The sequence below is a fragment of the Ranitomeya variabilis genome, chromosome 5 (genome assembly GCF_051348905.1).
Source record: "Ranitomeya variabilis isolate aRanVar5 chromosome 5, aRanVar5.hap1, whole genome shotgun sequence".
NCBI lineage: Eukaryota > Metazoa > Chordata > Amphibia > Anura > Dendrobatidae > Ranitomeya > Ranitomeya variabilis.
In genome coordinates this window covers 394,307,366-394,323,239 of record NC_135236.1, presented here as the reverse complement: position 1 = coordinate 394,323,239, position 15,874 = coordinate 394,307,366, and positions in this window count along the sequence as shown.

Below are 15,874 nucleotides of genomic sequence, written 5' to 3'. Positions count from 1 at the left end.
AACGTCCGCAAGAAAGCACAGGTCCGGCCGAAAGTCAAAGTTGACTGAGAGAGACCGTCGGACTCTAAAGCGAATTGTGAGAGGATCGCAAGACCACGGCTCCGAAAATCACTGCTGAGCTCAGTGAACACCTACAGAACCCAGTTTCCACGAAAACTGTTCATCGGGAGCTGCACAAATCTGGATTTCACGGAAGAGCTGCAATTAGAAAACCGCTGCTCTCAATGACAAATGTTTCCAAGCGTTTAGAGTGGTGTAGAAACCTCCAGAATTGGTCCCTCGAGCAGTGGAAACATGTGATATTCTCAGACGAATCATCGTTTACCCTATTTCTGGCCGACTGTATGTTTGGAGACAGCCGATTAGAAGCATTCCATCCAGACTGCCTTTTCCCAACCGTAAAACATGGCGGAGGTTCTATGATGATCTGGGGTGCTATTTTGTGGAGATCCGCTGGGCCAATGATATCCCTTCATGGAAGAATTAACAGCCGAGATTATTTAGGCATTTTGGGCGACCAAGTGCATCCAATGGTTCAAGCACTGTTCCCGGAGGGGAACGCCATTTTTCAGGATGATATTGCACCAATTCGTACAGCTAGAATCGTTAAAGCATGGCACGAGAAACATTTTAATGAAGTTGAGCATCTCATCTGGCCCCCACAATCCCCAGACCTCAACATTATTGAGCATTTATGGTCGATTTTTAGAGATTCAAGTTAGACGTCGATTTCCGCCACCATCGTCGCTCAAAGAACTGGAGGGTGTTTTAACTGCAGAATGGGCTAAAATTCCTTTGGAAAAAATTCACATCTTGTATGAATCCATACCTCGGAGAATTGAGGCTGTAATCGCCGCAAAAGCTGGACCAACACCATATTAAACTAACTTTTGTTGATGTTTCCAGGTGTTTCCATTATTTTGTCCAACCCCTGTATATAATGTTTTATAGTAATCATGAGAACATTGAAGTATATCATCTGTTGAGGTTACTATCGAGTTATCTGTTTTTTTTTTAATTTGAAGTATCTTATTAGATGTGTTATGTTGGCGCACTGTAAATGCCAGTAGTTTGCTGGATTGGTTTCCTAATTCAAAATATGACTGACGGGTAAAGAATAATTTACGTTTAGATTTGGTGTCCATATATTGGGTATATAACCTATGGGATGTAAACCACTCGATTCTGTTTTCATTCGTTTGATTTGTTATATATATTGTTTCCGAATCCCTCAAACGTTTTTCCAAATCCTCATCCTCCTTTGATGTTGCCTGTTTAATATAAGATACTGTAGAAGCCAGACATCCTCTTAAATACGCTTTAACCCCCTTAGTGACAGAGCCAATTTGGTACTTAATGACCGAGCTAATTTTTAAAATTCTGACCACTGTCACTTTATGAGGTTACAACTCTGGAACGCTTTAATAGATCCTGCTGATTCAGAGATTTTTTTTTTCGGGACATATTGTACTTCATGATAGTGGTAACATTTCTTCGATATTACTTGCGATTATTTATGAAAAAAATGGAAATATGGCAAAAAATTTTAACATTTTGCAATTTTCAAACTTTGTATTTTTATGCCTTTAATTCAGAGAGATATGTCACAAAAAATAGTTAATAAATAACATTTCCCACATGTCTACTTTACATCAGCACAATTTTGGAACCAAAATTTTTTTTCCGTTAGGGAGTTATAAGGGTTAAAAGTTGACCAGCAATTTCTCATTTTTACAACACCATTTTTTTTTTTAGGGACCACATCACATTTGAAGTCATTTTGAGGGGTCTATATGATAGAAAATAACCAAGTGTGACACCATTCTAAAAACTGCACCCCTCAACGTGCTCAAAACCACATTCAAGAAGTTTATTAACCCTTTACATGCTTCACAGGAACTGAAACAATGTGGAAGGAAAAAATGAACATTTAACTTTTTTTTGCAAACATTTTATTTCAGAACCATTTTTTTATTTTCACTAGTTTAAAAACAGAAATTTAACCATAAATTTTGTTGTGCAATTTCTCCTGAATACTCTGATACCCCATATGTGGGGGTAAACCACTGTTTGGGCGCACCGCAGAGTTTGGAAGACAAGGAGTGCCGTTTTACTTTTTCAATGCAGAATTGCCTGGAATTTAGATCGGATGCAATGTCGCGTTTGGAGAGCCCCTGATGTGCCTAAACAGTAGACCCCATTTTGGAAACTAGACCCCTTAAGGAACTTATCTAGATGTGTGATGAGCACTTTAAACCCCCAAGTGCTTCACAGAAATTTATAAAGTAGAGCCGTGAAAATAAAAAATAATTTTTATTCAGTCGTCATGACAGCACTAACGAGAGAGGGGATCCGCCCTTCAGGGACAGGAAACCTACAGAGATAAAAGGGCGGCACCTCTCTCCCACATCAGTTGGTTTCCTGTCCCTGACAGGGGACCCTACAGATGTACCTTTAAGAAGAAGGTGAAGAAAGAAGATTCTGTCCCAGATCCGACTCACCGAGTCCGGAGAGGGGAGGTCCCCTTCCACGGTGTTGATCGCGATGCTGGAAGTGCCACACCACAGAGGGCTGTGGGGGTAGGCAGCAGCACGGCAGGAGCAGCCTTCAGGGGGAGTGCTGTCTCGATCGGTGTCCCATCGCCACAGGTACGGGTGAGTACTATGTGGGAGGCCCTTCTTCCGACCGTCGGTGGATTAGGTGCTCCCTCTTATGGTAGTTCCTCCTGGCAGGCATGTCGCGGTGCCTTTACTGCCGGCGCTTGTGTTGCGGCAGCGCTAGCGTTCCCCTCTGGGGGCGGCTGCGGGCGGTGTCGGTGGCATCGGCGTTCTAGTCAGCATGAGCGCTGCGTTTGGCTTTCTGGAAGCGGTGCACCGGAAGTGATGTGCGAGAAGGGGCGGGGCTTAGAGCGGCAGCATGCGATGACGTTTGGCGCAGTGCGTCGCACCGGCAAAAAACATGGCGGCGCCCGTTCGGTCTTCCCTGGAACAGTGCGCATGGTGGTTTTTTCGTTTGGGAGTTACGGGCAGTGCTTCCTGGCTAACAGTATGAGTACCATTGGCGGGGGTCTCGTGGGAGGGGCCTCCCACATACTATATTGTACCAGGCAGTTCACCAGGATTGGCCTGCTGACCCCCATCTGGGGGAGGTACCTTTGGGGGCCGGCTACTTAATGATTCGGTGGTGGCTTCCTCATGCTTCACATCCATTCATACAATGGAGTCTCAGGAGCAGGATCCGTTGCCTTCTGAGCAACAGTGTCAACCCCTGGAGAAGCCCCATGCAGCGAACACCCAGCGACGTTTTAGTGGCAGTAGTCGTCCTGGAGGTAGAGCTGATCAATCTTCTAAAGCCGGAAAGTCCTCAAGCCGTATGGATGTTGCTTCGGTGGAGAGGGTCCCCCCGCAATCTTCGGTACCACTCAGACACTATAGGGGTAAGTGATCATCGTGAAAGTTCACTTAGTGATTTGTGTCTCCCCTTATTTTCCCTTTCTTTGTATCAGGGAAAAAAGCGTTCCTCTAAGTCTAAGCACAAGGAGTGTACGGAATGTGGTATTCATCTCCCGGATGATTACATTAAAAAACTGTGGTCCGTGTATCCAGCGTTTAATAGCGGAGGAGACACCAGATTTCGCTGCTAGTCTAAGACAGATTGTCAGACAAGAGATTAGAAGTTCATCTAGATCCCAATCTCATAGTAGGGGGTCTAAAAGAATAGATCCTGGATCCCCAAGTTCACGTGAGGTCAGTGACTTAGGAGATCTGAAGTCAGAAGCTTCTCAAACATCAGTATCTTCCTCGGACACTGAGTACGGGCATTCTTGTTTTTCATTTGACCGGATAGACCGCCTTGTAAAGGCGGTAAATAACACAATTGGAATTGAGCAGACGCCGCCAGAAAAATCCATGCAAGATGTGATGTTCAAAGGATTGGACCGTAAATCCCGCCGATGCTTTCCGGTGGTAGAGAAAGTTAGCTCATTAGCTAGCTAATTTCCAGAGAATGGAAAAAAACGGAAAGAAAAGGTTCTCTTCCTCCATCCTTTAAACGGAAGTATCCATTCGAAGAGTCCGCATTGGCGACGTGGGATAAAGCCCCGAAACTTGATGCAGCCATAGCTAAGGCTTCCAAGAAATCCTCTCTGCCATTTGAGGATCTGGGAACTTTAAAGGACCCACTAGACAGTAGGGCTGATGTGTTTCTCAAGGGAGCTTGGGAGACTTCAGCAGGGGCTCTCAGACCGTCAATCGCAGCCACCTGTACAGCACGCTCTTTGATGGTGTGGTTGGATAGCCTGGAAGATCAGCTGAAAAACAAAACCCCGAGAGACGAAATGTTATCCTCCCTCTCTATGATTCAGGGGGCTGCGGCTTATCTGGCCGATGCTTCAGCGGACTCGGTCAAGTTGGCAGCCAGGTCGGCCGCACTTTCTAATTCAGCCCGTAGAGCAATCTGGCTGAAATGTTGGCAAGGGGACATGCAGGCCAGATTCAAATTATGCAGCATTCCGTGCGAAGGGGCGCACTTATTCGGTCCGGTTCTAGATGAATTATTGGAAAAAGCGGGGGATAGTAAGAAACGCTTTCCCTACCTCGGTAGACCCACTTACAGACGAGGCACTAACAGAAGGTGGTTTGACCGAACAAGACCGAATAGAGAAAAACCCAGATATGACGCCAATAAAAAGAGAGGTAGAGGCTACATGTTTAATTCCTTTCGAGACAACAGGAAGCCACAATGACTGGCAGACCGGGTATGAGGCAGGCTTCTAACCTTCTATCCGGCTTGGCATAATATTTCTAATAGCCCGTGGGTCCTGAACATTGTTGAAGTTGGGCTAAAGTTTGACTTTCAGATCACTCCTATCGATAGATTTCTAGTAACACCGGTGCGTTCTTCTCCTGCAGAACAGCTGGCGTTAGAAACTGAAGTCCAGGAACTCCAACAGAAAGGCGTTTTGGTGGAGGTTCCTGAAGTACAAAGGGGTAAAGGATTCTATTCTCCCCTCTTTTTGATTAAAAAGCCAGATAATACTTTTCGCACCATTATAAACCTTAAGGGCCTAAACAGGTTTTTGTGGATCCCATCATTTAAAATGGAGTCGGTCAAATCCGCAATAAAGTTATTGTTTGACAGGTGTTTTATGGTCGTCTTAGATCTTAAAGACGCATATTATCATGTCCCCATACACGTAGACCACCAGCGTTATTTAAGAGTTGCAGTCCTCTTAGGGGAATCGGTTAAACACTTCCAATACAGAGCACTTCCCTTTGGTGTTGCAGTGGCCCCTTGGGTGTTCACGAAGATAATGGTGGAGGTCATGGCACATCTCCATGAGCAGGATATTCTCATAGTTCCTTATCTGGATGACCTATTAATAATAGGAAACTCTGAATCACACTGCGCGTCCCAACTACATAAAGTAATTACAGCCTTGCAAGGGTTGGGTTGGATAATTAATTTTAAAAAGTCACGGTTACAGCCTCTAGAGGTTCAAGAATTCCTGGGTCTCATATTGGACTCAAGGTTACAGGAATGCCGTCTACCTGACGTTAAGTTAGAAAAAATCCAACGACAGATACTCAAAGTGATTGACAATCCATTAGTAACATTGAGGGGAGCGATGTCACTGTTAGGCTCACTCACGTCGTGTATCCCGGCGGTACTTTGGGCCCAGTACCACACCAGAGTCCTACAGTGGGAGGTTTTGTACAACACCCGTCTGTTAGAGGGTCACTTGGATAGTTCTTTTTCCTTGTCTAATTCCACTATTCAGTCCTTACGTTGGTGGTTACACACTCCAAACCTACGTAATGGGGTTCCTTGGATAAACCATATATCGCGAGTAGTGACCACAGATGCCACTCCCAAGGGATGGGGGGCACATGTGGGTCCAGGGGTTTTGGTCACCCTCCGAACAGAATTTGTCATCTAACCTGAAAGAGTTATTAGCCGTAGAGCGAGCTCTGAGCCATTTCCTTATATCCTTACAGGGCCATCACGTCAGGCTATTCTCAGACAATCAGGTAACTGGAGCTTACATTAACCACCAAGGGGGAACCCGTTCCAGATCTCTAATGGAAGTGGCGGGTCGTATCTTACAGATAGCCGAAAATCATCTACAGTCGCTCACATCACTACATATAAAAGGGAAACACAACGTTGTGGCCGACTTTCTAAGTCGCAGGAAGCTCGGGCAAGGAGATTGGGTGCTCAATCAGGTCATCTTCGATCAGATCACCCATCGTTGGGGGTGCCCACAGATAGACCTCTTCGCCAACAAAGAAAACAAAAAATGTCGCCGGTTTTGTTTCCTAAACCCCAGAGACAATCCGGAGGCGGTGGATGCCCTCCTAATTCCATGGCACTTCAATATAGCTTACGCCTTTCCCCCATTGAACTTGATCCCGATTGTTCTGAGGAAGATTCGGGAGGACAAGGCTCATGTAATCCTGATAGCGCCGTTCTGGCCCAGGAGGTTGTGGTTTCCTTGGCTGAGGAAAATGTCCATTTCTCAACTGTGGATTCTCCCAGACCTCCTCTCACAGGGTCCAATTCTCCATCCACGAGTGGCGAATTTACATCTGACGGCGTGGGATTTGAACGGTCTTTGCTAACGAAAAATGGATTTTCTGATGGACTTATTAATACTCTATTAAAAAGCAGGAAAGATTCTACGACAAATATTTATGTTAGAATCTGGAGAAAATTTATGTCGGTTTCAGGATCAGTTATGGGTCAGAAAGCTAATATTCCTAAAATCTTGGAGTTCCTGCAGAGAGGTCTAGAGATGGGGCTAGCTACAAGCACCCTTAGAGTCCAGGTGTCAGCCTTAGGCGCACTGTATAATTGTGGATTAGCTAAGAATTATTAGATTGCTCGTTTTATTAAAGCGGCGGCTAGATCAAGACCCATCGTTAAGAAAAGGCTAGCCCCGTGGGACTTAAACCTGGTCCTCTCAGCGTTAACGGAACCCCCCTTTGAGCCTTTAGATTCTGCTTCTATAAAGATACTGTCCTTAAAAACAGCTCTTTTGATTGCTCTTACATCTGCAAGGAGAGTTAGTGATTTACAGGCCCTCTCTAGACTGACTCCATATTTGCAGATTAGAGAAGATAGGGTAGTATTAAGAACTGAATCCCCTCTATCTTCCGAAGGTAGCGTCAAAATTCCACAGACTTCAGGAGATAAATCTCCCCACTTTTTGTCCTAATCCTAAAAACCAAAAGGAACTCAAACTCCATACATTGGATGTCAAAAGATGCCTTCTTAAATATATATCTTTAACAGATCCCTGGAAAAAAGATAATTCCTTGTTTATATCCTATCAGGGAGTTAGGAAAGGGTTTAGGGTATCCAAAAACACCTTAGGTAGATGGATTAGGGAGGCAATTTCTTTGGCTTATTCAGCAGGTGGCCTAGAAGTCCCGGAAGGCGTAAGAGCTCATTCCACTCGTGCCATGGCGACTTCCTGGGCAGAGAGATCGGAGGTGTCGATTGAGGATATATGTAAGGCGGCCACATGGTCATCTCCATCTACTTTCTTTAATCATTATAGATTAGATCTTGGTGGCTCCAGCGATCTCACATTTGGTAGAAGGGTGCTGGAAGCAGTAGTCCCGCCCTAATACTCTTTCTCTGTAATTCTCTCGTTAGTGCTGTCATGACGACTGAATAAATACTCAAGCTACTTACCAGGTAGCGGTGTTTTTCAGGAGTCCATGACAGCACTCCTATATTCCCTCCCTTTCTACTGGTATGGGTTTCACCACGATAAGTATATTCTCATGTAGGTTAATTTTCTAAAAATTTAGTCACAAGGTGAAATGTGTTAGATATTTGTGTTACTAATCAATGGAGGTCCTCTCATGCTCTGTAATCCAACTGATGCGGGAGAGAGGTGCCGCCCTTTTATCTCTGTAGGTTTCCTGTCCCTGAAGGGCGGATCCCCTCTCTCGTTAGTGCTGTCATGGACTCCTGAAAAACACTGCTTCCTGGTAAGTAGCTTGAGTATTTCTTTCCTCAAATTATTTTTTAGCCTGCAATTTTTTATTTTCTCAAGGGTATCAGGAGACAGTGGACCCCAAAATCTGTTGACCAGTTTGTTCTGAGTATGCTGATACCCCATATGTGGGGGGGCACTGTTTGGGCACCTATCGGGGCTCGGAAGGGAAGGAGCGCCGCTTGGAATGCAGACTTTGATGGGATGGTCTGAGGGCGTCATGTTGCATTTGCAGAGCTCCTGATGTACCTAAACAGTAGAAACCCCCCACAAGTGACACCATTTTGGAAACTAGACCCCTCAGAGAGCTTATCTAGATATGTGGTGAGCACTATGAACCCCCAACTGCTTCACAGAAGTTTATAATGTAGAGCCATGAAAATAAAAAAAATCATATTTTTTCCACAAAAATGATCTTTTCACCCCCAAATTTTTACTTTCACAAGGGTAACAGGAGAAATTGGACCCCAAAATTTATTGTGCAATTTATGCTGAGTAGGCTGATACCCCATATGTGGGGGGGACCACTGTTTGGGCGCATGGCAGAGCTCGGAAGGGAAGGAGTACCGTTTTGGAATGCAGATTTTGATAAAATGGTCTGCGAGTGTTATGTTGCATTTGCAGAGCCCCTGATGTACCTAAACAGTAGAAACCCCCACAAGTGACCCCATTTTGGAAACTAGACCCCCCCCAAGGAACTTATATAGATGTGTGGTGAGAACTCTGCATTATAAACTTCTGTGAAGCACTTGGGCATTCAGAGTCGTGAAAATAATAATAAAAAATTTCCACAAAAAACTTTTTAGCCACCAAATTTTTATTTTCACAAGGGTAACAGGAGAAATTGGACCCCAAAAGTTGTTGTCCAATTGATCCTGAGTACGCTGATGCCCCATATGTGGGGGTAAACCACTGTTTGGGCACACGGCAGAGCTCAGAAGGGAGGGAGCACCATTTGACTTTTTTGAGCGCAAAATTGGCTGTGACGTTTAGAGACCCCCTGATGTACCTAAACAGTGGAAATCCCCCAATTCTAGCTCCAACACTAAACCCAACACACCCCTAACCCTAATCCCAACCCGATCCATAATCCTAATCCCAACCCTAATGATAATCACAGCCCTAACCCCAAATCAACCCTAATCAAAACTCTAAATCCAGCACACCCCTAATCCTAACCTCAAACCTAACCCTAATCCCAATACACCCCTAACCCTAATCCTTAACCCTAATCCCAAACCTAACCCTAATCCCAAACGTAACCCTAATACCAGCCCTAACTTTAGCCCCAACCCTAACCCTAGCCCTAAGGCTACTTTTACACTTGCGTCGTGTGGCATCTGTCGCAGTCCGTCGTTTTGGACAAAAAACTGATTCTGCAAATGTGCCCGCAGGATGCGTTTTTTGCCCAAAGACTTGTATTGCCAACGGATCAAGACGGATGGCCACACATCGCGTCCGTCGTGCACTGGATCCGTTTTGTTTTGGTGGACCGTCGTCACAAAAAAGTTCAATGTAACGTTTTTTCGTACGTCTTGTCCGCCATTTCCTACTGCGCATGCGCGGCCGTAACTCCGCCCCCTCCCCTCAGGACATAGACTGGGCAGTGGATGAGTTGAAAAACTGCATCAGCTGCCCACATTGTGCACAATTTTCACAACGTGCGTCGGTACGTCGGGCCAACGCATTGTGACGGCCCCGTACCGAAACAAGTGTGAAAGAAGCCTAACCCTAAATTTAGCCCCAACCCTAACCCTAAATTTAGCCCCAACTCCTCTAGCTGCCGGCTGGCAGATCATGGCGGGCGCACAGCGCATGCGCCCGCCATTTTCTTACCGGATGAAGAAGCCGGTGGGCATGAGGGGACGCAGGAGGATCCAGGGACAACAGTAAGTATAACAGGGTCCCCGAATCCCCCCCATTTCTCTGTGCTCTCATGTGCGATCACATCAGAGGACAGAGAATCACACATCGCTTTTTTTTTTTTTTTGCGGCCGCCGGTAAACAGTTAATTACCGGCGATCGCAAAACAGGGGTCGGTAAAAACCGACCCCGATCATGTCCTTTGGGGTCTTGGCTACCCCCGGCAGCCGAGACCCCAAAGATCTTCCGGGTGCCGGCTGGCGGGCACACTGCGCATGCGCCCGCCATTTTTTGGCCGGAACAAGATGGCGGCGCCCATCGGGAGCCACGAGGAGCACCGGGGGGAGACAGGTGAGTATCGGGGGGGGGGATCAGGGACCCCATTTCTCTGTCCTCTGATGTGCGATCACATCGGAGGACAGAGAAATTAAATGGGAAGTCGCGGGGTTTTTTTGGCGACCGCCGGTAAATGGTTAATTACCGATGATCGCAACCCGGGGGTTGATAAAAAAAAAAAAAAAAAAAAAAAAAAAAAAAACCCCGAATCATGTTCTCTGGGGTCTCAGCTACCCCCGGCAACCGAGACCCCAGAGAAAATGTGACTCTGGGGGGCGCTATTCACTTTTTCCACAGCGCCATTAATTAACGGCGCTGTGGTTTAAGTACCCTTAACTGCCGCCGTTAAAAGGCGTTTCTGCGGTCGTTAAGGGGTTAAGGCCCATATCCCAGAACAAATTAGCATCTTTTGGTTCAGGGTGAGACGAGATTAAACAATCTAGTTGATCAATAGTTTAATCATTGGGACTTATCAATTTCAACCAGAATACGTTCAGCTTCCAGAATAATCTATGATTTGTTTGATCGGATCTAAGGGTACCGTTACACAAAATGATTTACCAACGATCATGACCAGCGATACGACCTGGCCGTGATCGTTGGTAAGTTGCTGTGTGGTTGCTGGAGAGCTGTCACACAGACAGTTCTCCAGCGACCAACGATGCCGAAGTCCCCGGGTAACCAGGGTAAACATCGGGTTACTAAGCACAGGGCCGCGCTTAGTAACCCGATGTTTACCCTGGTTACCATCGTAAATGTAAAAAAAACCAAACCGTACATACTCACATTCCGGTGTTTACTTTCCAGCCGGCAGTCAGTCAGTGCGGGAAGCAGACGGCTAGGGACCTGACGGACACCGGAATGTGAGTATGTACGTTTTTTTTTTTTTGTACATTTACGATGGTAACCAGGGTAAACATCGGGTTACTAAGCACGGCCCTGCGCTTAGTAACCCGATGTTTACCCTGGTTACAAGCGAACGCATCGTGGATCGGTGTCACACACACCGATCCAGCGATGACAGCGAGAGATCCAGCGACGAAATAAAGTTCCAAACGATCTGCTACGACGTACGATTCTCAGCGGGGTCCCTGATCGCTGCTGCGTGTCAGACACAGCGATATCGTATGGATATCGCTGGAACGTCATGGATTGTACCGTCATAGCCACAAAAGTGCCACTGTGAGACGGTACCCTAAGTTTAAGCATTATCGGACTGTGATCTGAAATATCCTTGTTCCTGTGTTCTACATCCCCGACCCACATTGCCAGGTTACTAGAGCCAAATATAATCTATGCGGGATAAAGTGCGTCTAGTGGACGAGTGACAGGTATATTCTTTCACATCTGGATGGTGCAACCTCCACAGATCCAACCACTACCCTCAATGAACATTGGCAACTGAGTTGGAGAGGTGGCCACCCCAGAGGTTCCATCGTCCACCCTGAATCTATCAAGACAGTTCTCCATACCTAGGTTGAAATCCCCCATACATATAACATGGGCATCAGGATAATTTAGGGCACAGCTCACCGCCATCTTAATGACTGTCATATTAGCTGGAGGTGGATTACAGATGCATATTATAACATAGTATTTTGAATTTACCAACGCATGTACAAAAAGAAAACAACCCTCGGGATCTTTTCGACCTTCCTTGACCTCCCATCTAACATCTGTGTATCAACAAGGACACCCCCCCTAGAATAGCTAGTGAAATGCATGGATGAACCATTATACCCATGGTTTCTGTACCCAGCGGGAAGAATTTCTAGACAGATGAGTTTCGACCAGAGCTACAATATGAGGATGATGACGCTCAATTTGGGGAAAAAACCTTAATTCTCTTTTGAGGACATTAAGACCCCTCACATTCCAGGTCATGCATATAATTTCAGATCCCATGTTCCCTCATCCAGATGATATACAGTTTGTCCTGTGGGGGACCTCTATGTTGGAGAAACAGGACAGAGGCTGAGAGCAATGATAAGGTCTCATCACTAGGGTTGAGCGACTTTCATTTTTTTAAGATCGAGTCTGGTTTTGTGAAACCCGATTTAGTCCAGAGTCGAGTCGAGTGAAGTCGGCCGATTATCGCTAAAAGTCGGGGATCGACCGAAACACGAAACCCAATGCAAGTCAATGGGGAAGCATAGCCGGCAGTGAGTGGAGGCCAGGAAAACACCTACAGTGCACATTTTACTGCCAAAAACATCCATTCTTGTTTTCTGAAGCTTGTCAATCTTAATTAACTTTATAATAATAGTTGGGCACTGGAAATTGGGGGTCACTTGGCAAAAGTTGTGGGGGTAGGGCTGGTTCAAGGTTTTAGTGGGCCCAGGAAACATGGACTACGTCATGGCGGTGGAGCAGGGAGAGGTAAGTATTTCAACGTTGCAAGTGCTGTGATCCTGAGCAAGCAGGGGGGGCCCACTCGTTCGCATTGGCACTGGCACAGGGCCCCTCAAAGTACGGCGGTGTGTTTGCATGGCGGGGGCGCCTCCCACCAGCAGCGACACTTTTGCGTACTCTGAGGGGCCCTGTGCCAGTGACGTCGCCAACGAGTATGCCCCCCCACCTGATGAAGGAACCTGCACTTTCATCTGCACCTTCCTCTTTGTCCCTGTGTAAGGTGGTATAATATGCGGGAAGGGGAACCTTACTTTCAGCAGGGTCAGATTCTGGCTGTGTAGAGTACAAGGGGAATGTAGTGGTCTAGGTCAATGTACCAGCAGACTCATCTAGCAGTGGCTGGGCAATGGGCAGGATGATGAGGAAACAGATATAGGGCCAAAGAATAAAGTAGGCTAAATGCAGATCAAAATTGGTAACAGGACTAAACAGGCGGCATTGCTTTGTTCAGTGGAGTAGCAAACCCAAGAGCAGCAGACACTGTTTCAAGGGCCTAACCACACTAGTAGGCCAAATGCAGTTTAATATCTGATAGTATAGGGCGAAAGCCAGAATGTGGAAGCTCAGCTTTGTTCAGTTGAGGACAACACCAGGGAGGGGCAGACACCGTTAGTAGGCCCTAACCACCATTTTGTTTTTTAAAAAACACTTAATGAGAGCCAGAAGGTTGAAGCTCAGCTTTATTCAGTTGAGGGCAACACCAGGGAGGGGCAGACACCGTTAGTAGACCCTAAACACCATTTTGTTTTTTAAAAAACACTTAATGAGAGCCAGAAGGTTGAAGCTCAGCTTTATTCAGTTGAGGGCAACACCAGGCAGGGGCAGACACCGTTAGTAGGCCGGAACCAGCAATGTGTTTAAAAACAGCAGTTAATCAGAGCCGGAAGGTAGAAGCTCAGCTTTATTCAGTTGAGGGCAACACCAGGGAGGGGCAGAAGCCGTTAGTAGGCCCTAACCACCATTTTGTTTTTTAAAAAACACTTAATGAGAGCCAGAAGGTTGAAGCTCAGCTTTATTCAGTTGAGGGCAACACCAGGCAGGGGCAGACACCGTTAGTAGGCCGGAACCAGCAATGTGTTTAAAAACAGCAGTTAATCAGAGCCAGAAGGTTGAAGCTCAGCTTTATTCAGTTGAGGGCAACACCAGGCAGGGGCAGACACCGTTAGTAGGCCGGAACCAGCAATGTGTTTAAAAACAGCAGTTAATCAGAGCCGGAAGGTAGAAGCTCAGCTTTATTCAGTTGAGGGCAACACCAGGGAGGGGCAGAAGCCGTTAGTAGGCCCTAACCACCATTTTGTTTTTTAAAAAACACTTAATGAGAGCCAGAAGGTAGAAGCTCAGCTTTATTCAGTTGAGGACAACTTGAATTAGGGACTGCATACAGACTTAGCAGGCTGTCCCCTGTGTGGACCATGCATCCAATACATTAACCCATTGAGCCACAAAGGACACGTAACCTTCCGTGGCCATGCCTACAGGTCCATGTGTCTGTTGTCAGGTGTACCTTTGTCAGTGTAGGCCTATTGGAAGGAGGGACCGCAGACAGGCTTCGAAGGCCTAACACAATAAAATGGGCTGGCTGTAGGCACTTTAAAATTGGTTCCAGGGGTACACGGGCAGCAGTGGTCTAGTCAGTGGAGGCCTAGTGGAAGGAGGGACCGCAGACAGGCTTCGAAGGCCTAAAATAACAAACAATAGGCTCATGGCAGTTTTACAGCGGTTACATGGATACACGGGCAGGCAGCTTGGTGGTGAGTGGAGGAGTATTTAAAGTAGGGACCGCAGACAGGCTATCAAAGGCCTAAAATAACAAACAATAGGCTCATGGCAGTTTTACAGCGGTTACATGGATACACGGGCAGACAGCTTGGTGGTGAGTGGAGGAGTATTTAAAGTAGGGACCGCAGACAGGCTATCAAAGGCCTAAAATAACAAACAATAGGCTCATGGCAGTTTTACAGCGGTTACATGGATACACGGGCAGGCAGCTGGTGATGAGTGGAGGAGTATTTAAAGTAGGGACCGCAGACAGGCTATCAAAGGCCTAAAATAACAAACAATAGGCTCATGGCAGTTTTACAGCGGTTACATGGATACACGGGTAGGCAGCTTGGTGGTGAGTGGAGGAGTATTTAAAGTAGGGACCGCAGACAGGCTATCAAAGGCCTAAAATAACAAACAATAGGCTCATGGCAGCTTTACAGCGGTTACATGGATACACAGGCAGCTTGGTGGTGAGTGGAGGAGTAGTGCAAGGAGTGTCTGTCCCAGTACTCCCAAAATATAAATAGATGTTAATGTCTCGCAAAACAACCAAAACAAAAAAAAGGTGGCATACTTAGGTACAGGGGTGGGCTCATCTACTGAGTTTCTGACATAGTAATTTGGCAGTAACTATTTAATGGTGCCAATATAGGACACAGACACAGACTACTTTAAGTTGCATCATAGATGTCTACAAATTTGTATTGTCAGTGCCAGACATTGAATGATGTCAGCGAATAGACTAAAGATTGGTGGAGCTGTGCGACATAATTTTGCACGTGGTAGAGCACATTTTGAGCTGGGGTAGGGGGGAACTCTCTTGAGGCCGGCGGGACCGCCCCAGGGCCCCTCATGTTACAACGGTGTGTCTGACGTTGGGTGCGCACCGCCACCGCCAGAGACACTACATTGTACTATGAGGGACCCAGTAGCAATGCCGTCAACCAAAAGCGAGCACACCCACCTCTTCAGACAAACAGCAGTCTCACGGGTGCTTGCGCCAAGTCGCGATACCACGGCCCCGTGTGGGGAGTTTTGCCATTTTGGGAGGTGTAAACATGTCGTATGCTGTACAATCAGCTGCAGCAAATTAGACATTAGAAAAGTAATTCACAGGCAAGAGCTTTTCATAGGAAAGCTAGGTGTCGGCCGGGCAAGGTGGGGCAAAAGATTTCGAAATCCAGTTGTGGTTCATTTTAATGAATGTTAGATCGTCAACATTTTGGGTAGCCAGACGAGTCCTTTTTTCGGTTAATATTGAACCTGCAGCACTGAATACTCTTTCTGATAGGACACTTGCTGCCGGGCAAGCAAGCTCCTGCAATGCATATTCTGCCAATTCTGGCCAGGTGTCTAATTTGGAGGCCCAGTAATCAAATGGGAATGACGGTTGAGGGAGAACATCGATAAGGGATGAAAAATAGTTAGTAACCATACTGGACAAATGTTGTCTCCTGTCACTTTCAATTGATGCAGCAGTACCTGTCCTGTCTG